The 21,558-nt window shown below is 37.6% G+C and overlaps 1 protein-coding gene across 1 annotated transcript in view; it reads left to right on the top strand.

Annotated features, from left to right (window-relative positions):
* The window catches only part of ZFAND3 (zinc finger AN1-type containing 3), a 332,576-nt gene that overhangs the window by 9,500 nt on the left and 301,518 nt on the right, over positions 1–21,558 (top strand). The gene's annotated exons all lie outside the window — the stretch shown is intronic.

The following is a 21,558-nucleotide window of genomic DNA, read 5'->3' as shown; positions in this document are numbered from 1 at the left end:
TTCTTGGTTTTAAGCTGTTTGATGACTAGATATTTATAATCCCATAGTTGAAAGGCCCCTAGGTTTACCTCAATAGTTTTCATTGTAAATAAATTAGATACTTACATTGTATGTGTTTTTGGTTGGAGTTAGGGACAGGCAGAATGTACTGTGTTGGTTTTGTGTTGAAATTTGGGATGCAGAAAAGTCACTGGACAGTATGAGACACTTGATTTGGAGGTGAGTTGGAAGAGTAAGGACACACAAGGTGGTCAAGGAGGAAACTGGGGTGCAAGGGGGATGAGGATGGGGAAATGCGGAGTGGTGGTAATTAGGAATGAAGATGCTTTGTGATCACCAACTTCTAGTCAAAATATGAGAGGTGACCACATCTGTAAGGGCTCAAGAAACTAATGTGAACAGGTGGTGTGGGTGAGATTAAAGAAGACATTCTGTTTTTTCTTGAAGTGTAGGGTGTGAGTCCCCAGAGGTCTTACAGGGAAGTGCTAAAGATCATAGGATGAGAGCTGTGGTGCACATTCCAAACTAAAGTTTAGTGGAAGTGGCAGCAGCTTTCAGCAAAATTGGTGTTCCATCTGTTAGAAGCCCATGGGCTGTTTCTTCTGCTAAGCCTTCTCAGCCAGTTAAAGGATGGTGCTTCGTGGTGTCTGTGCAGCAGACCATGGAGACTCTGCCTTCTTTCCTTTATTGGTATTGCCACAACCAACTCCATTCCTTGGGATATATTGATATTTTTCGTCTCCCTTTTCAACCTCCAAGCCTGGTGTGGAGAGTTCAACAAAGTTTTGCTCATTTCCTGCTTTACTTGCTGTTCTTGGGGGAGAAAACTCTCACAAGCTCTTCCCATTTAAAAGATTTTTCAATGAATACATATGGGGGAGGTTACATTAAATTTTAAAGAAGTTAATAGTAGTGTGTAGTGTTGGTTGGAGGAATAAGATCTTTCTTATTTGCTGTGAGGCTAATGAAGGGCCCCCTCTCATCCAACCTAGGCTCTTCCAGAATGCCTCCAAAGATGAAGGGCATGCTGATATCTCATCTCCAGAAAACCAGCTGAGCTCAGTGGCTAGGCATGGGCTTTGAAATCAAAGACCTGGGTTGAAAACTTGACTTTATAACTCTCTGCTTGATTTTGGGCAGTTTACCTCTTTACCTCTTTTTCTTTAAAAAAGAATATCCTAGAGTTGTTTTGAGGTTTAGTGAGCTCTAATGCCTGTCAAGCCCCTTGGCACAGTGCCTGCCCAGGGTAATTAAATTTATTAAGGGCTGACTTCCCAGCCTTGAATGAAGGAGCATTGGTGGCAGATTAATAGATGCAGAACTTTCTTGCCTCAACTGGCAATTTGCATTTATGGTAATCTCCAGACCGGTGCCACCTCATTAGTTGATGAGGTTTCTGACTGGACTTTGGCTGGTTTGGCTATTTTCCAGAGCCTATCCCTTGTTCAGCAAGCATTTGTTAAGCATTCTGTTGTGTGTCTTGAGCTCTGCTAGGCATGTTATACTGTTTTAGCTTCCGCCTTAAGAAAGCTCACAGGGTGGAAGGGGCGGCAGACAGTAAATGGACAAAACACTATGAGGAAAGTGCTATGGGAGATCATCACAGAGTACTGTGAGAGCGCTGACTGGGCATCTTACCGAGACTGGGAGTGGAGGATGGCCAGGAGGGCTGTCTGAGGAGATGGTGCTTAAGCTGGGAGTAAACGATGAGCAGGAGTTAACCATGTGGAGGTGGTGAGGAAGGGCTTTCCAAGCAGGGGGAACAGCTTATGCAAAGGCAGAGAGGAGTGAGAAAGCTTGGTGAATTCAGGGAATTGCAGATTCAACTCAGGATGTTAGCTGCATTTGTGGCGGGAGGCAAGATGAAGCTGGGGGGATGAGCAGGGGCCAGTCATGAACCTACTTGATTGTTGGATGGTTGAGTTAAGATTTTATCCTGGAAGCAGTTGGTACCATTTAAGGATTTAAGTATGGATGACAGATGATATTTATGTTTCAAAAACTTTACCTTGGCAGCAGTGTGGAGGAGAGTTGGAGGGTATAAGCATGGAAGCAAAGTCCAGTTAGAGCCCTTAAACCTTTTTGGGCCGTGGATGTCTTTGGCAGTCTGGTGAAGACCGCAGCCCCCTTTTCAGGACAATGCATAAAATAAATTACTTAGAATTACAAAGGAAACCAGTTAGATCTAAATGCACTTCTATATGTGGATTATAGAGTCTGTGAACCCTAGATAAAGCAACCGTGAGTGAATGCTGTAGTAGGAGAGCTGAGAATGAATGTAGGCTGAAACCTGGGTAGTTTAGTCCATTTGGGCTGTAATAACAAAATACCATAGACTGGTGGCTTATAAACAACAGAAATTTATTTCTCGCAGTTCTGGAGGCTGGAAGTCCAAGATCACGGCTCCGGCGGCTTTGGTGTCGGAGGAGAGCCAGCTTCCTCGTTGATGCTGTCTTCTCATTATAATCTTACATGGTGGAAGGGATGAGAGACCTCTCTCTAGCCTCTTTTAAAACGGTACTAATCCCATGATCTAAGCAGAGCCCTCATGATCTAATTGCTTCCCAAAGGCCTCACCTCCAGATACCATCACATTGGGCATTAGAATTCAACATGTGAATTCCGGGGGGGGGAGCACAAACATTTCACTCCATAGCACTGGGGCAGTGGGGACTGCAGAGGAGGGCTTGAGTGTAAGAGCGGAGGCAGACTGGATGGGGGATGGGGTGGGGGGTGGAAAGGAAAAGAGGCAGCAAGATTTCTGACATGGGCAACTGGGTGAAAGATGGTCAGTCACATATGGTGGGTATAGAAGTTCTGCCTACACACTAGTTAGCTTTTGAAAGGTCGTTTGTGAATCCATTTATTTCTAAATCCATCGTGAAACTGTAGAAGCAGCCACTAATGCCATCTGTCACTGGTGTGTGAAGTTTGGTTTGGTAGAAGAAGGTTTATACTTTGGAAGTTCTTAAGTTGAAGTGATTCCATCTGGAAGATGATGAGCATATTGTGGGAAAGAGATGATTAGTTTTAGAAAGATTGAGTATACATTTTGATGAATTAGATAGCATGTCAGTGTACTTTTATCGTATTTTTTAATTGAGGTATAATTGATACATCATATTATATTAGTTTCAGGTGTACAACATAATGAGTTGATATTTGTAGGTATTGCAGAATGATCACCACAAAACATCTAGTTAACATCCATCACCATACGTAGTTAAAAAATTTTTTTCGGGACTTCCCTGGTGGTGCAGTGGTTAAGAATCTGCCTGCCAATGCAGGGGACACAAGTTCGATCTCTGGTTCTGGAAGATACCACATGCTGTGGAGCAGCTAAGCCTGTGCACCACAACTACTGAGCCTGTGCTCTAGAGCCCACGAGCCACAACTAATGTGCCCGCGTGCCACAACTACTGAAGCCCGGGCGCCTAGAGCCTGTGCTCCACAACAAGAGAAGCCACGGCAATGAGAAGCCCGTGCACCGCAATGAAGAGTAGCGCCCGCTCGCCGCAACTAGAGAAAGCCCGTGTGCAGCAACGAAGACCCAATGCAGCCAAAAAATAAAAAAATAAAAACAGGTGAAATTCTGAAGGACTTTGCCAAGCAACTTTAAAAAAAAATTTTTTTTTCTTGTGATGAGAACTTTTAAGGTCTACTGTCTTAGCAACTTTCAAATATGTAATACAGTATTATTAACTATAGTCACCATGCTGTACAATACAGTCCCATGACATTCATTTTATAACTGGAAGTTTGCACCTTTTGACCCCCTCACTCATTTCACCCCCCCCACCTCCTGCCACCACCAACCACCAATCTGTTCTCTATATGCGACCTTTTTTTCCCTAAAGATTCCACATATAAGTAAGATCATACAGTATTTGTCTTTCTCTGTCTGACTTATTTTCACTTAGCATAATGCCCTCAAGGTCCATCCATGTTGTTGCAAGTGGCAGGATTACATTCTTTTTAATGGCCAAATAATATTTCATTGTATGTATATATGTGTATGTATATATATAACATATATATAATATATATGTGTGTGTATATACATACACATATATACACCCCACATTTTCTTTGTTCATTCCTCCATTGATGGACATCTAGGTTGTTTCTATGGCTTGGCTGTTGTAAATAATGTTGCAGTGAACATGGGGTGCATATATCTTTCTGAATTAGTGTTTTCATTCTCTTCTGGATTATATGGTAGATCAATTTTTTAATATTTTGAGGAACCTCCACGCTGTTTTCTATAGCAGCTACACCAATTTACATGCCCACCAACAGTGCACAGGGGTTCCCTTTTCTCCATGTCCTTGCCAACATTTGATATTTCTTTGTGATAATAGCAGTTCTAAGTGGTGTGCAGTGATATCTCATTGTGATTTTGAGTTGCATTTCCCTGATGATTGGTGATGTGGAGCATCTTTTCATGTACCTGTTGGCCATCTGTATGTCTTCTTTGGAAAAATGTCTGTTCAGATCTGCCCATTTTTAATTGGATTGTTTTTTTGATAGTGAGTTATGAGTTCTCTATATATTTTGAATGTTAACCCCTTATCAGATATATGATTTGCAGATATTTTCTCCCATTTGTAGATTGCCTTTTCATTTTGTTAAAGGTTTCCTTTGCTGTGCAGAAGAAGCCTTTTAATTTGATGTAGTCCCACTTGTTTATTTTTGTTTTCTTTGTATCTTTTTTATTTTATTTTTTTAAATTTAATTTAATATTTTTATTAGCTTTATTCTAGACATAGAATATTTATTTGAAGATAAAAGGATAGAACAAAAATTAACATACTATAATAACATTTTGAAATAAATAAAATAGAATTTTACTTGGAAAGAAAGAAATGAAAGCTATGCTGAACTTTAGATAATTAACTTCCTTACCCCATGACATGTGAGTTCTATTTTTTTAAATTTAATTTATTTTTTTATACAGCAGGTTCGTATTAGTCATCCATTTTATACACATCAGTGTATACATGTCAATCCCAATCTCCCAATTCATCACACCACTACCTTCACCCCCCCCACCGCTTTCCCCCCTTGGTGTCCATACGTATTTTCTCTACTTCTGTGTCTCAATTTCTGCTCTGCAAACTGGTTCTTCTGTACCATTTTCTAGGTTCCACATATATGTGTTAATATACGATATTTGTTTTTCTTTTTCTGACTTACTTCACTCTGTGTGACAGTCTCTAGATGCATCCACGTCTCTACAAATGACCCAGTTTCGTTCCTGTTTATGGCTGAGTAATATTCTATTGTATACATGTACCACATCTTCTTTATCCATTCCTCTGTCGATGGGCATTTAGGTTGCTTCCGTGACCTGGCTATTGTAAATAGTGCTGCAGTGAACATTGGGGTGCATGTGTCTTTTTGAATTACGGTTTTCTCTGGGTATATGCCCAGTAGTGGGATTGCTGGATCATATGGTAATTCAATTTTTAGTTTTTTAAGGAACCTCCATATTGTTCTCCATAGTGGCTGTATCAGTTTACATTCCCACCAACAGTGCAAGAGGGTTCCCTTTTCTCCACACCCTCTCCAGCATTTGTTTGTAGATTTTCTGATGATGCCCATTCAAACTGGTGTGAGGTGATACCTCACTGTAGTTTTGATTTGCATTTCTCTAATAATTAGTGATGTTGAGCATCTTTTCATGTGCTTCTTGGCCATCTGTATGTCTTCTTTGGAGAAATGTCTATTTAGGTCTTCTGCCCATTTTTGGATTGGGTTGTTTGTTTTTTTAATATTGAGCTGCATGAGCTGTTTATATATTTTGGAGATTAATCCTTTCTCCGTTGATCCGTTTGCAAATATTTTCTCCCATTCTGAGGGTTGTCTTTTCATCTTGTTTATGGTTTCCTTTGCTGTGCAAAAGCTTTTAAGTTTCATTGTGTCCCATTTGTTTATTTTTGTTTTTATTTCCATTACTCTAGGAGATGGATCAAAACATATCTTTCTGTGATTTATGTCAAAGAGTGTTCTTCCTATGTTTTCCTCTAAGAGTTTTATAGTGTCTTGTCTTACATTTAGGTCTCTAATCCATTTTGAGTTTATTTTTGTGTATGGTGTTAGGTAGTGTTCTGATTTCATTCTTTTACATGTAGCTGTCCAGTTTTCCCAGCATGACTTATTGAAGAGACTGTCTTTTCTCCATTGTATATCCTTGCCTCCTTTGTCATAGATTAGTTGACCATAGGTGTGTGGGTTTATCTCTGGGCTTTCTGTCCTGTTACATTGATCTGTATTTCTGTTTTTGTGCCAGTACCATATTGTCTTGATTACTGTAGCTTTTTAGTATAGTCTGAAGTGAGGGAGTCTGATTCGTCCAGCTCCGTTTTTTTCCCTCAAGACTGCTTTGGCTATTTGGGGTCTTTTGTGTCTCCATACAAATTTTAACATTTTCTGTTCTAGTTCTGTAAAAAAATGCCATTGGTAATTTGATAGGGATTGCATTGAATCTGTAGATTGCTTTGGGTAGTGTAGTCATTTTCACAATATTGATTCTTCCAACCCAAGAACATGGTATATCTCTCCATCTGTTGGTATCATGTTTAATTTCTTTCATCAGTGTCTTATAGTTTTCTGCATACAGGTCTTTTGTCTCCCTAGGTAGGTTCATGCCTAGGTATTTTATTCTTTTTGTTGCAGTGGTAAATGGGAGTGTTTCCTTAATTTCTCCTTCAGATTTTTCATCATTAGTGTATAGGAATGCAAGAGATTCTGTGCATTAATTTTGTATCCTACTGCTTTACCAAATTCATTGATTAGCTCTAGTAGTTTTCTGGTGGCATCTTTAGGATTCTTTATAGTATCATGTCATCTGCAAACAGTGACAGTCTTACTTCTTCTTTTCCAATTTGTATTCCTTTTATTTCTTTTTCTTCTCTGATTGCAGTGGTAGGACTTCCAAAACTATGTTGAATAATAGTGGTGAGAGCGAACATCCTTGTCTTATTCCTCATCTTAGAGGAAATGCTTTCAGTTTTTCACCATTGAGAATGATGTTTGCTGTGGGTTTGTCATATATGGCCTTTGTTATATTGAGGTATGTTCCCTCTGTGCCCACTTTCTGGAGACTTTTTGTCATAAATGGGTGTTGAATTTTGTCAAAAGCTTTTTCTGCATCTATTGAGATGATCATATGGTTTTTGTTCTTCAATTTGTTAATATGGTGTTTCACATTGATTTCTGTATATTGACGAATCCTTGCATCCCTGGGATAAATCCCACTTGATCATGGTGTATGATCCTTTTAATGGGTTGTTGGATTCTGTTTGCTAGTATTTTGTTGAGGATTTTTGCATCTGTGTTCATCAGTGATATTGGTCTGTAATTTTCTTTTTTTGTAGTATGTTTGTCTGGTTTTGGTATCAGTGTGATGGTGGCCTCATAGAATGAGTTTGGGAGTTTTCCTTCCTCCGCAATTTTTTGGAAGAGTTTGAGAAGGATAGGTGTTAGTTCTTCTCTAAATGTTTGATAGAATTCACCTGTGAAGCCATCTGTTCCCGGACTTTTGTTGTTGGAAGGTTTTTAATCACAGTTTCAATTTCATTAGTTGTGATTGGTCTGTTCATATTTTCTATTTCTCCTGGTTCAGTCCTGGAAGGTTATACCTTTCTAAGAATTTGTCCATTTCTTCATTTTATTGGCATAGAGTTGCTTGTAGTAGTCTCTTAGGATGCTTTGTATTTCTGCGGTGTCTGTTGTACTGCTCCTTTTTCATTTCTAATTTTATTGATTTGAGTCCTCTCCCTCTTTTTCTTGATTAGTCCTGCTAGTGGTTTATCAATTTTGTTTATCTTCTCAAAGAACCAGCTTTTAGTTTTATCGATTCTTGCCATTGTTTTCTTTGTTTCTATTTCATTTATTTCTGCTCTGATCTTTATGATTTCTTTCCTTCTGCTAACTTTGAGTTTTGTTTGTTCTTCTTTCTCTAGTTCCTTTAGGTGTAAGGTTAGATTATTGAGAGTTTTCTTGTTTCTGGAGGTAGGCTTGTATAGCTCTAAACTTCCCTCTTAGAACTGCTTTTGCTGCATCCCATAGGTTTTGGATCGTCATGTTTTCATTGTCATTTGTCTCTAGGTATTTTTTGATTTCCTCTTTGATTTCTTCAGTGATCTCTTGGTTATTTAGTAACGTATTGTTTAGACTCCATGTGTTTGTGTTTTTTATGTTTTTTTCTCTGTGATTGATTTATAATCTCATAGCCTTGTGGTCCGAAAAGATGCTTGATATGATTTCAATTTTCTTAAATTTACTGAGGCTTGATTTGTGACCCAAGACATGATCTATCCTGGAGAATGTTCCCTGTGCCCTTGAGAAGAAAGTATAATCTGCTGTTTTGGATGGAATGTCCTATAAATATCAATTAAATCTTTTTGGTCTATTGTGTCATTTAAAGCTTGTGTTTCCTTATTAATTTTCTGTTTGGATGATCTGTCCATTGGTGTAAGTGAGGTGTTAAAAGTCCCCCACTATTATTGTGTTACTGTCGATTTTCTCTTTTAGAGCTGTTAGCAGTTGCCTTACGTATTGAGGTGCTCCTATGTTGGGTGCATATATATTTATAATTGTTATATCTTCTTCTTGGTTTGACCCCTTGATCATTATGTAGTGTCCTTCCTTGTTTCTTGTAACATTCTTTATTTTAAAGTCTATTTTATCTGATATGAGTATAGCTACTCCAGCTTTCTTTTGATTTCCATTTGCATGGAATATCTTTTTCCATCCCCTCACTTTCAGTCTGAATGTGTCCCTAGGTCTGAAGTGGGTCTCTTGTAGACAGCATATATATGGGTCTTGTTTTTGTATCCATTCAGCCAGTCTGTGTCTTTTGGGTGGAGCATTTAATCTATTCACGTTTAAGGTAATTATCGATATGTATGTTCCTATTACCATTTTCTGAATTGTTTTGGGTTTGTTTTTGTAGGTCCTTTTCTTCTCTTGTGTTTCCCACTTACAGAAGTTCCTTTAGTATTTGTTGTAGAGCTGGTTTGGTGGTGCTGAATTCTCTTAGCTTTTGCTTGTGTGTAAAGCTTTTGATTTCTTCATCGAATCTGAATGAGATCCTTGCAGGGTAGAGTAATCTTGGTTGTAGGTTCTTCCCTTTCATCACTTTAAGTATATCATGCGACTCCCTTCTGTGTTGTAGAGTTTCTGCTGAGAAATCAGCTGTTAACCTTATGGGAGTTCCCTTGTATGTTATTTGTCGTTTTTCCCTTGCTGCTTTCAATAATTTTTCTTTGTGTTTAATTTTTGCCAGTTTGATTACTATGTGTCTCAGCGTGTTTCTCCTTGGGTTTATCCTGTATGGGACTCTCTGCGCTTCCTGGACTTGGGTGGCTATTTCTTTTCCCATGTTAGGGAAGTTTTCGACTATAATCTCTTCAAGTATTTTCTCGGATCCTTTCTTTCTCTCTTCTTCTTTTGGGACCCCTGTAATGCGAATGTTGTTGTGTTTAATGTTTTCCCAGGGGTCTCTTAGGCTGTCTTCATTTCTTTTCATTCTTTTTTCTTTATTCTGTTCTGCAGCAGTGAATTCCACCATTCTGTCTTCCAGGTCCTTTATCCATTTTTCTGCCTCAGTTATTCTACTATTGATTCTTTCTAGTGTAGTTTTCATTTCAGTTATTGTATTGTTCATCTCTGTTTGTTTGTTCTTTAATTCTCCTAGGTGTTGTTAAACATTTTTTGCATCTTCTCCATCTTTGCATCCATTCTTTTTCCGAGGTCCTGGATCATTTTCACTATCATTCTGAATTCTTTTTCTGGAAGGTTGCTTATCTCCACTTCGTTTAGTTTTTCTGGGTTTTATCTTGTTCCTTCATCTGGTACATAGCCCTCTGTCTTTTCATCTTGTCTGTTTTTCTGTGAATGTGGTTTTTGTTCAACAGGCTGTAGGATTGTAGTTCTTCTTACTTCTGCTGCCTGCCCTCTGGTGGATGAGACTATCTAAGAGGCTTGTGCAAGTTTCCTGATGGGAGGGACTGGTGGTGGGTAGAGCTGGGTGTTGCTCTGGTGGGCAGAGCTCAGTAAAACTTTAATCCTCTTCACTGCTGGTGGGTGGGGTTTGGTTCCCTCCCTTTTGGTTGTTTGATTTGAGGCAACCCAACACTGGAGCCTACCTGGGCTCTTTGGTGGGGCTAATGGCAGACTCTGGGAGGGCTCACGCCAAGGAGTACTTCCCAGAACTTCTGCTGCCAGTGTCCTTGTCCCCACGGTGAGCCACAGCTACCACCTGCCTCTGCAGGAGACCCTCCAACACTAGCAGGTAGGTCTGGTTCAGTCTCCCCTTGGGTCACTGCTCCTTCCCATGGTTCCCGATGCGCACACTACTTTGTGTTTGCCCTCCAGGAGTGGAGTCTCTGTTTCCCCCAGTTCTGTCGAAGTCCTGCAATCAAATCCCACTAGCCTTCAAAGTCTGGTTCTTTAGGAATTCCTCCTCCCATTGCCGGATCCCCAGGTTGGGAACCTGACGTGGGGCTCCGAACCTTCACTCCAGTGGGTGGACTTCTGTGGTATAAGTGTTCTCCAGTTTGTGAGTCACCCACCCAGCAGTTATGGGATTTGATTTTACTGTGATTGTGCTCCTCCTACCGTCTCATTGTGGCTTCTCCTTTTTCTTTGGATGTGGGGTATTTTTTTTGGTGAGTTCCAGTGTCTTCCTGTTGATGATTGTCCAGCAGCTAGTTGTGATTCTGGTGTTCTCGCAAGAGGGAGTGAGAGCACGTCCTTCTACTCCACCATCTTGGTTCCTAATCTAGGTTATATTTCTAAAAAAACCCAAAGCTTGAACTTCCAACATCTTAGATTTTAAGAGGTACCTTGTTCTTAGGTCCTTTAGTTTCTGGTGGACAAGATTGCACTCACCTCATTTGTCTTGATATTTTACTTAATTTTATAGATTTAATCCTCCTTTCTCAGCTTTGGGTTTTCTAGAAAGAAGTCTGTTTAGTCTGCACTTTCATCCCTGTAAATATTTAGCTGTCTTTTCTGAAGTCTTTCCAATTGCATGTTATATTTTTGAAGTGCATCTATGTTGCTGAAGACAAAAGATAGATATATTCTCTCTATTCCCCCCCTACCTCCTGCCCATAGGTTGGGATGGCGTAGAAAGAAACTGATCATGTGGGGGGTAGTAAAATTTGTTTCTTAAAAGTAAAGTTCAGTATATATTTAGGAAAAATTAAGTGAGGTATGAAGTAATATGAGGGCGCACACTTCTTGGCTGATACGATTTATACTGTTTTACTCATTATTATGGTTGTATGTGTTAGTGTGACACAGAAGAGAGTACATATTAGTCCATACATAGTGTGATTGAGAGTCAAGGTCAAACTGCATTTTTCAGGTATTGTGAAAATATTATTTTGCTGCATGTTATTTTCTATAAAGTCTTCCGTTTATTTAGCTATATGACTGCTGTATTATGACTTTAAGGAATTTTAAGCATTTCAGCATTTGAATTCTGTGATGAAGGACAGTTGGGTCATTTGAATTTTTAGATGAGCTCTTATTAAAGTACAATTGTATACTGTTGTATTAATGGTAAATACGTTAATGTTAAATATGTGTTAGTGATAAATACACAACGATACACTTTAAATTTGTTTAAAATTATATGGTTATGGTTTAATAGTTTCATAAGTATATTGGCAACTTGCTGTTGCTGGATTTTAGAATATCCCAGGCTGAAGCTGTTTTGACTCCCTGCTGCTTTACAACATGGAGACTGACAAGAAGGTCCAGGGCGTTGGCTGGATCTGCGGACAAGGACAACTTGCAGTATTTTAACCCAGAAAAATTAGAAAGGTGGTGCTTGATCTCCTGGCTCAGAATTTGATGCATGTTTGAAGTGCTGCTGCTGATACTTGTTTTAGCTAAAACCTTGGGATTATCGTTTTCTAGTTAAGAGATTGGAAATTTTTGAATATGGCCTTAATATTACATTATTGAACATAGAAAGTACAATTCACATACCTTAAAATTCATCCTTTAAAAGTGTACAATTTAGTGATTTTTAGTATATTCAGAAAGTTGTGCAGCTGTCACCACCATCAAGCTCCAGAAAATTTTTACCTCAAAAAGAAATCATGTACCCATTAGCTGTCACTCCACATTGCTCTTTCCCTCTGGCAGTCACAAATCTAACTCTCTGTTTGTATTGATTTGCCAGTTCTGAACATTTTATATAAATGGAATAATAAAATATGTGGCCTTTTGTGTCTGCCTTCTTTCCCTTAGTAGAATGGTTTTAAGGTTCATCTGTGTTGTAGCATGTATTAGTACTTCATTTTTTTTATGGTTGAATAATATTCCTTTGTATGGGTATACCACATTTTGTTTATCCATTCATCAGTTGATGGACATTGTGGGTTGTTATCACTTTTTGGCTAGTATGAATAATGCCGTGAACATTTGTGTACAAGTTTTTGTTTGAACACCTGTTTTCAACTCTCTTGGATATATACCTAGGAGGGGAAGCTAGATCATATGGTAATTCGATGTTTAACTTTTTGAGTAACTGCCATATTGTTTTCCAGAGTGGCTGCACCATTTTACATTCCCACCAGCAACGTGTGAGGGTTCCAGTGTCTCCATATCCTTGCCCATCTTTTTGATTATAGCCATTGTAGTGGGTATGAAGTAGCATTGTGGTTTTGATTTGCTTTTGCTAATGACTAATGATGTTGAACATCTTTTCATGTGCCTATTGGCCATTTGTATATCTTCTTTGGAGAAATGTTTGTTCAATCCTTTGTCCATGTTTAAATTGGGTTATGTGTTTTTATTGTTGAGTTATAAACCTTTTTTTATTGGTATATATTTTGGTCACTAGTCCCTTATCAGCTATATGATTTACATATACTTTCTCCCATTCCATAGGTGGTTTTTCACTTTTTTTGGGATAGTGTCCTTTTAGGCACAGAAGTTTTTAATTCTGACGAAGTCCAATTTATCTTTTTTTTTTGGTTGCTTGTGTTTTTGATGTCATATCTAAGAAAATGTTGCCTGATCCAAGATCATGAAGATTTACAACTATGTTTTATCATTAAAATTAAAATTATGTCTTAAAGTCTTAGCTCTTTTGTTTAAATTGTTGATCCATTTTGAGTTAATTTTTGTATATAGTGTGAGACAGGGTTCCTTTTTTATTCTTTTGCATGTGGGTAATTTGATTGCCCCACACAATTTGTTGAAAAAACTATTCTTTCCCCATTGAATTGTCTTGGCACCCTTGTCAAAAATCAGTTAACTGTAAATGTAAAAGTTTACCTGGACTCACAGTTTTATTCCATTGATGCCTATATCCCACTGTCTTGAATACTTACTTTCTAGTAAGTTTTGAAATCAGAAAGTGTGATTCCTCCAACTTTGTTCTTCTTTATCAAGATTGTTTTGAGTATTTTGGGTCCTTTGCATTTCCATATGAATTTTAGGATCAGCTTGTCAATTTCTGCAAAACCAGCTAGGAATTTGATAAGGGATTGCATTGCATCTCTTAGGTTAAATTTGGGGACTGTTGCCATGTTAACAGTATTTAGTCTTCCTACACTTGAATGTTGGGATATCTTTTCATTTATCTGTGTCTTCAATTTCTTTTACTTTTTTTTTGGCCACACCATGTGTCATGTGGGATCTTAGTTCCCTGACCAGGGATCGAACCCATGCCCCCTCCCTCCATTGGAAGGCAGAGTCTTAACCACTGGACCACCTGGGAAGTCCTATGTCTTCAATTTCTTTCAACAATGTTTTATCGTTTTCAGTGTAGAAGGCTTGCACTTCTTTGTTAAATTTATACCTATTTTATTTGTTTTGATACTCATAAGTGGAATTGTTTTCTTAATTTCATTTTCAGATTGCGCAGTGATAGCATATAGAAATACAGTTGATTTTTGTGTATTGTTCTTGTATCCTGCAAACTTGCTGAACTTCTTAGCTCCAGTAATTTTTTAGTGAATTCCTTAGGATGTTTCTATATACAAGATCATGTCATTTGCAAATAGGGATAGTTTTACTTCTTTTTTTCCCCCCAATCTGGATGACTTTTATTTTGTTTTCTTGCTTAATTGCCCTGCCAAGAACTTGTAATACAAAGTTAAATAGAAATGATGAAAGCAGACATCCTTGTCTTGTTCTAGATCTTAGGGGGAAGCTTTCAGTCTTTCACCATTAAGTAATGAAGTTAGCAGTGGTGATGATTTTAGCTTTTTTGTAAATCCCTTTCATCAGGATGAAGAAGTTCCTTTGTATCCTTAGTTTGTTGAGTTTATTTCTTTATTTTCATGAAGGGGTATTGGATTTGGTCAAATGCTTTTTCTTTGTCTAATTGAGACTGTCATGCGGTTTTTTGTCCTTTAATCTTTCACTACATGATCTATTAGTTTGGTTAATTTTCTGATGCTAAACCAGCCTTGCATTTCTGGGATAAATCCTATTTGGTCTTAGTGTATAATCCTTTTTATTTGTTGTTGGATTTGGTTTGCTAGTATTTTATTGAGGATTTTTGTGACTATATGGTATTTTGGTTTCTAGTTTTCTTTTGTTGTGGTATCTTTGTCTGGTTTTGGTATCAGGTAGTACTGGGCTCATAGATTGAATTGGGATGTGTTCCCTCCTCTTCCATTTTTTGGGAAGAGTGTGAAGAATTGGTATTCATTCTTCTTTAAATATTTGGTAAAATTCATCAGTGAATCCATCTGTGCTTGGGCTTTTCTTTGTGGAAAGTTTTAAAATTACCAATTCCATCTCCTTACTTGTAGGTCTATTCAGATTTTCTAATTTTTCCTGTGAGTTTTAGTACTTTGTGTTTTTCTAGAAATTTACCCATTTCATCAAAGTCATCTTCCCTTATATCTTTTTAATTATCTGTAGCAGTGGTTGTGATGTCCTGTCTTTCATTCTTGAGTTTAATAATTTGGGTCTTCTCTCTGTTTTTTCTTGGTCAGTCCAGCTAAAAGTTTGTCAGTTTTGTTGATGTTTTTCAAAGAACCAACTTTTAATTTCATTTACTTTATAGTTTTTCTCTTTTTTTATAGCGTTACTTTCTGCTCAGCTTTATTATTTCGTTTCTTCTGCTTTCTTTACGTTTAATTTGCTCTTTTTCTCATGTTTTAAGGTGGAAGATTAGTTTGATTTGAGATTTCTTCTTTTTTGATATAGGCCTAGACAGGTATAAATTTCCCTCTAGGCACTCCCTTAACTGCATCCTGTAAATTTTGGTGTATTGTTTTCATCTCAGTATTTTCTTATTTCTTTTTGTTTCAGTCTTTTTTTTTTTTTTTTAAGGTAGTAGCTCAAATATACATTAATACTGGAAGCAGTAACAGTTGCTACCATTTACAGGATGACTGTCACTTTATATGTATTATTTTCCTAATCCTCATAGGAATTGTGTGGTTGTGAAATAGTGGTTTCCTGTTTTACAGACAAGGAAATTGAAGCTTAGTCAGTTTTCCAAGATTTTGCATAGCAAATCAGTGGCTTGACTCTTCAGAGCTTGTATTCCTCTCACTATGCTACACTTCCACTCTAAGCTACTTGGTAAGTAGTGGTAATTCCTTTACATAGAAGGTTAAATGCAAGTAGCTGGACTGCATTTAATATTTGTCACATTCTTTTCACATATAGCATGCCATCTTTTCTTCCATTTAAACATTTGAAATTTAGACTTTCCCTCCCAAATGTTACAAGGACTTTGGCTGGGCTTGGCTTTTAAATGTGTGTTTTGTGGGAGCCCTGCTGAATCAAAAAAGAGCTTTAAATGGTATTTTGTATTCAGATTCTGATATGAAAGATAACTTATGTCCACAATTTGTTAACTCTTGTTTTAGGTGGGTCATTGCTGTGTTGAAGAGCAAGGGTTTAAATATTTTCATCTTTATTTTTTATTTTTTTTGTACAGTTGAATTGCTTGTGGGACAAAGAAGAGCCTTTGTTGACCCTTGGAAAAATTGGCCAAGGGAATTAGTATGCATTTCCTGCCTCTTACTAGATTTCTGTTATTATAGGGTTGTATAAAGGATACATTTTTGTATCTTTTGTAATTTATAATGGTGCTGAGCACATTATAACTAATCAGCAAATAACGAATGATGAAGGCCTTGGGATAAACTTTAATTGGCCCCTTTTTCTTTTTGTTTCTTTTGTCCACAGGGTATGTGGTGATTATAAACTTTGAGACTAGAATTTTAGGCTTAAACTAAAATTTTTAAAAGAAAGTTTATTTTTTCCTCTTCAATCACTATTTTAAAACAAAGGAGAGGGAGAGAAATTTTTTTTTTTTTTGAGAGGGAGAGAAATTGTACTCTTAAGTATGTCTCAGTTTTCTGCAGATGACCCTGTCTTCAAGTATGGTACTATTTCCCATTTGAATGAGTAATCTTTTTTTATTTTTCAGATTATATTCATTATGGGTTATTATAAGGTATTGGGTATAATTCCCTGTGCTATATAGTAAATCCTTATTGGTTATCTATTTTAAGTATAAAATATCTGTTAATCCCATATTCCTAATTTGTCCTTCCCCCCGCCTCCCCTTGGTAACGTAAGTTTGTTTTCTGTCTGTGAGTCTGTTTCTGTTTTGTATATTGATTCATTTGTATTATTTTTTAGATTCCACATATATGATATCATATTTATTTGTCTTTCTCTGACTTATTCTCTGGGTTCATTCATGTTGCTGTAAATGGCAATTTTTTTTATGGCTGAGTAATGTTCCATTACATATATACATATATATTTTATATATATTTATGATATACATATGTGTATATATATATATATATCACATTTTCTTAAGCCAATCTTCTGTTGATGGGCACTTGGGTTGCTTCCATGTCTTGGCAGCTATAAATGGTGCTGCTGTGAACATTGGGGTGCATGGATTTTTTCGAATTAAAGTTTTCATTTTTTCCCACTGTATAGCGAGGATTGGAATTGCTGGATCATACAGTAGTTGTACTTTTATTTTTTAAAATTTATTTTAATTAATTTATTTTTGGCTGCATTGGGTCATCGTTGCTGTGCGTGGGCTTTCTCTAGTTGCAGTAAGCGGAGGCTGCTCTTTGTTGCGGTGCGCGGGCTTCGTATTGCGGTAGCTTCTGTTGCGGAGCATGGGCTCTAGGTGCATGGGCTTCAGTAGTTGTGGCTCGCAGGCTCTAGAACGCAGCCTCAGTAGTTGTGGCACCCGGGTTCAGTTGCTCTGCGGCATGTGGGACCTTCCCGGACCAGGGCTCGAACCCATGTCCCCTGCATTGGCAGGCAGATTCTTAACACTGTGCCACCAGGGAAGTCCCTACTTTTAGTTTTTTAAGGAACCTCCATACTGTTTTCCACAGTGGGTACACCACTTTACATTCCCACCAACAGTGTACGAGGGTTCCCTTTTCTCCACATCCTCTGCAGCATTTATTGTTTGTAGACTTTTTGATGATAGCCTGAAATGAATAATCTTAAAGTTATGCTGAATCTGTTGAGTAGCTGTAGGGATTAGGAGAAATTTATTTTCAAAACCACGATGAGATCGTGATATAAAGCCTTAGGTGCTGCTGCTGATCTTCATGGGGAATCTGTTTGAAATGGACAAGATAATTTACTTGGTGATAACTGCTTGAATTAGGGCCTTTTTAATTGTTTAGTAGTGTTGTGAACCTTGGATTTGCAGGAGGTATTTAGTAGCACTCCCAGAATAATGCCAATAAGCCATTAAACTCTACAGTGTCTGTCTCCCCTATTACTTTGTGTACTTGAATGTGGGTGAGACCAAAAGACCTGTTGTAAATGGGGGGTAGTAGTTCTTGACTCATAGAGATATCTGTGAGTCAACACTAATCACTGTGGGTCAGGTGTTTGTACTGGAAAGTTCTCTTAAGTGACCTTATTCCTTTATGGTAATAATCTGTTTAAATAATTCTTTCCTTATTTGTCCAGCAACACAGGTGGTTTTGAGAAGTTGTTAGTAACATCATGGAATCATAATAATATATAACACTTGTGTAGAACTTTATTTTTAAAATGCTTTCATGTATGTTATCTTATTTATCCTCACAAGCCTGTTTTGGGCAGGACAGATATCGGAATTTTACAGGTGAGAAAACCAACTGTTTGTTTCAGGCATGGTTACCTTCACAGGGCTGGTGTTGCTTTTTTTTAAAAAATTTTTTCCTTTAAATTACAAATTTACACTTACTTTTTAAAAAAAATTAATTTATTTTTGGCTGCGTTGGGTCTTTGTTGCTGCGCGTGGGCTTTCTTTAGTTGCGGCGAGTGCAGGCTACTCTTCATTGAGGTGCGCAGGCTTCTCATTGTGGTGGCTTCTCTTGTTGCGGAGCATGGGCTCTAGGTGCGTCGGCTTCAGTAGTTGCAGCACACGGGCTCAGTAGTTGTGGCTTGCGGGCTCTAGAGCACAGGCTGAGTAGTTGTGGCACACAGGCTTAGTTGCTCTGTGGCATGTGGGATCTTCCTGGACCAGGGATCGAACCCGTGTCCCCTGTATTGGCAGGCGGATTCTTAACCACTGCGCCAACAGGCAAGTCTTGGCGTCTGTTTTTGAGACATTGCTGTCTATGGCCTGGTCCTTTGCTTCCCAAACTAGAAACTTATATTGAAGGTTTCCTAAGACTTTTGGGGAGGTAATTATGCTAACCAGACTTGGAAGAGACCAGTTGATTAGAAAAACCAGAGATAAGAGGAAGATTAATTACATTAATAAAGCACGGAACCAGTTGATTAAAAGCTTTTTAGGCTGTACTTCATCTGTGACTATAATGCTTTTATATGTTTGCCTCAGTCCAGAGCATCCCTTTTGTGAATTCAGGATACTTGAGGAACAGTAATTGGTTAGAAGTTTGTTGGGTGATAGAAGAATCAGCACAGAGGGAACTGGATGGTCTTGAGTAAATATTTTACTCCAGTAATGAAGGTGGGTAATGATAGTCCCTATTCCAAAGAAGAGGCTCCAAATGAGCCTTAATTCTTTGAGTAATAGCTTAATGGAAAGAGACTGTTTTTCTAATATCTAATTTTCTTTTTTTCCCTAACATTTTATCATGAAATAATTATTTATCATGAAAAACAAAAATTAAAGACTTGTACACAAATTGTACACCTGTTTACCTACCACCCAGATTCTGTAATATTTTGCTTTATTTGCTTTCTACTCCGCTGTCTTATTTTTTTATTTTCCAAGTAAATTGCGGACATCGGTACATTTACTCCCAAATATTTCAACATGCATATTATTAACTTTTTAACTTTTTAAAAAATTTGAAGTACATTTTTGAGTGGAAAACAGAAAAATCTTAAGTATACTGTTTGATGAGTTTTGACACATGTACTTCTCTGTGTAACCCAAACCTCTATCAAGATATACATCATACTGTATATACTATATTTATTATATTGTACTCTCACTGTGAAAAGTTCCCTCATGTTTCTTTCCAGTCATTCTGCTCCCTGTTCTTCCCTCCCTGGGAAAAATTTTTTTCCTACTGTAGATCAGTTTTGCCTGATTTGGAAGTCATGTAAATAGAATCACAGGGTATGTATGTACTCTTTGTAAGGCTTCCTTGACTCAGTGTAATGTTTTTGATATTCATCAGTCTTGGGTATATCAGTAGTTTGTTCCTTTTTATTGTGTACTTTTTAATAGTTTCTATTGTGTGAATATACCACTATTTTGTTTCTCTCTTCTCCTGTTTATAGATACCCTAATTTGCTTTTTAAATTATAACTACAAAAGTCACTTATCAGCAAGCATTCTTACCTGACATCAGGAAATGGGCTAGAATTGATTGTAATTTTCTTAGGTAACTTTGTATTCCAGCCTTGTTTTTTCTAGTTGCCTTGATTTGATTTTAGATACGGTTTGTGAGATACCCTAGCCCTTTGCGCACCCCAGTTGCAAAACCATCTGATCCATTATGTGTTGATTTCTACTAGGGGATGATTTTTTTTAAATCTTAGTGCCTTTAGCCCACTGTCTACTGACTAGTAAGGTGATTTGCTTTTTAAACAAAAGTGTGCCTGTCCTCACTTGTGGTCCAGTTTTGTAAAATCCTGCCTGTATCCCTGAAGCCAAAGGCAACACTGAGAGCTAATATGAGAGTTTTGTTTTGGGAACTTTGTGGTCCACTGTATTCTTGTTCAGAGACCATGTTTGCCTAATGACTTGACATTTGAGCCTGTTTTGCAGTTACTTGGCATTTTTCTCATTAAAAAAACCTTTAATATATCCAACAATCTTTGGTAAACGAGACCTCTTTTCCTTTTCTTCTCTGGATCAGACATCCCATGTTTCTTTAACACAAAGCTCTGATAATTTTTCTACCATCAGTATGGATCCTTGTAGTTTCTTAAAACAAAACAAAACAAAAAAAAGATTGGAACATATCCCAAAAGTTAATAGATGTCTAACTAATGCTGGGTGTAATAAGATTATCTCTTAACTTTGCACGTGTTATACTGCTTTAAAAATAACACTACATGATTCCCTCTCCTCAATCTCTTGCTCTTCAAGTTGCTCTGTATTATTAATACATTTAGCATGGGTGATCCTTTGGTCATTTTTGACTAATCTTTTTTTAACATCTAAATTTGCTAAACCGTACTTATATTATTCTTTGTTTATCAAGTTTTTATAGAACTCATTTATCAGTTCATATTTCATCTTGATTTGTGTATTGTGTATTTTCCTCTGAGAGAAACTAAATTGGAATATTAGGGTTTAGTAAGTGGAATAACTTGAATCTGAGATCATAAGACTCTAATAAATGATGTTTTGGAAGAAATATTGCTAGTTGGAACTTGCTGAACCTTTGTTTCTATCCTTTTAGGGAATCTGCTGATAAACTGAGGGTTGGGAAGGGCGCTTGCAAGTGCTTATAGCTAACAGTGAGTCCTCAACGCTTAATGATACGTCAGAGAAGAACCTAACAAAACCTGTGATAATTTCAAAAACTTGTAAATTTTCTTGTGGTTATTTACTTTCCGCCTTGGTTCTTTACTTGACATTAATAACCAGAAGCAGAGCAAAATGTTCTGAATTTCATCTTTCCTGTATCTGTTTCCTGATGGAATTTCTTAGGAGCAAGGAATTGGTCTAAAGAGAATAGGTTAGAGATGTGGATAGTTTATGAAAACTTAAAGATATTCAGGGGAGGAACTATTTTCGTTTTTTTTCAGCCCCTCATCTTTCTGGTTTGACTTTTTGCCAATCTTTTTCATATGCATCCAGCCGTGTTGCTAATTTTTTTGGGTTTGGGAGTATGGCAGAGGCCTCAGGAGGAGAACACCATGGGAAATGGTTTGCAAGGAGGCCTAGCACAGAGTTGCTGGAGGCATGGGGGGAAGTTCTGAAACTGTTCTCCTTTTACCTAGTACCTGTCAAAGCTTGAAAGAAGGAAGTCAAAGCAGTTTCCACTTTCACAGTCCTCCTCCCTTTGCTGGGCACTGTGCTAACTGGAAGTGCCATACTGTGCAGGAGAATGTGGCTGGTGGGATGAGAAAGAGAAATAAGTTAGAGCCCAG

Source organism: Eubalaena glacialis, chromosome 7, assembly GCF_028564815.1.
Source record: "Eubalaena glacialis isolate mEubGla1 chromosome 7, mEubGla1.1.hap2.+ XY, whole genome shotgun sequence".
NCBI classification, from domain to species: domain Eukaryota; kingdom Metazoa; phylum Chordata; class Mammalia; order Artiodactyla; family Balaenidae; genus Eubalaena; species Eubalaena glacialis.
Note: the sequence above shows the minus strand (reverse complement) of the source record. Positions and strands in the feature narration are given on the sequence as shown.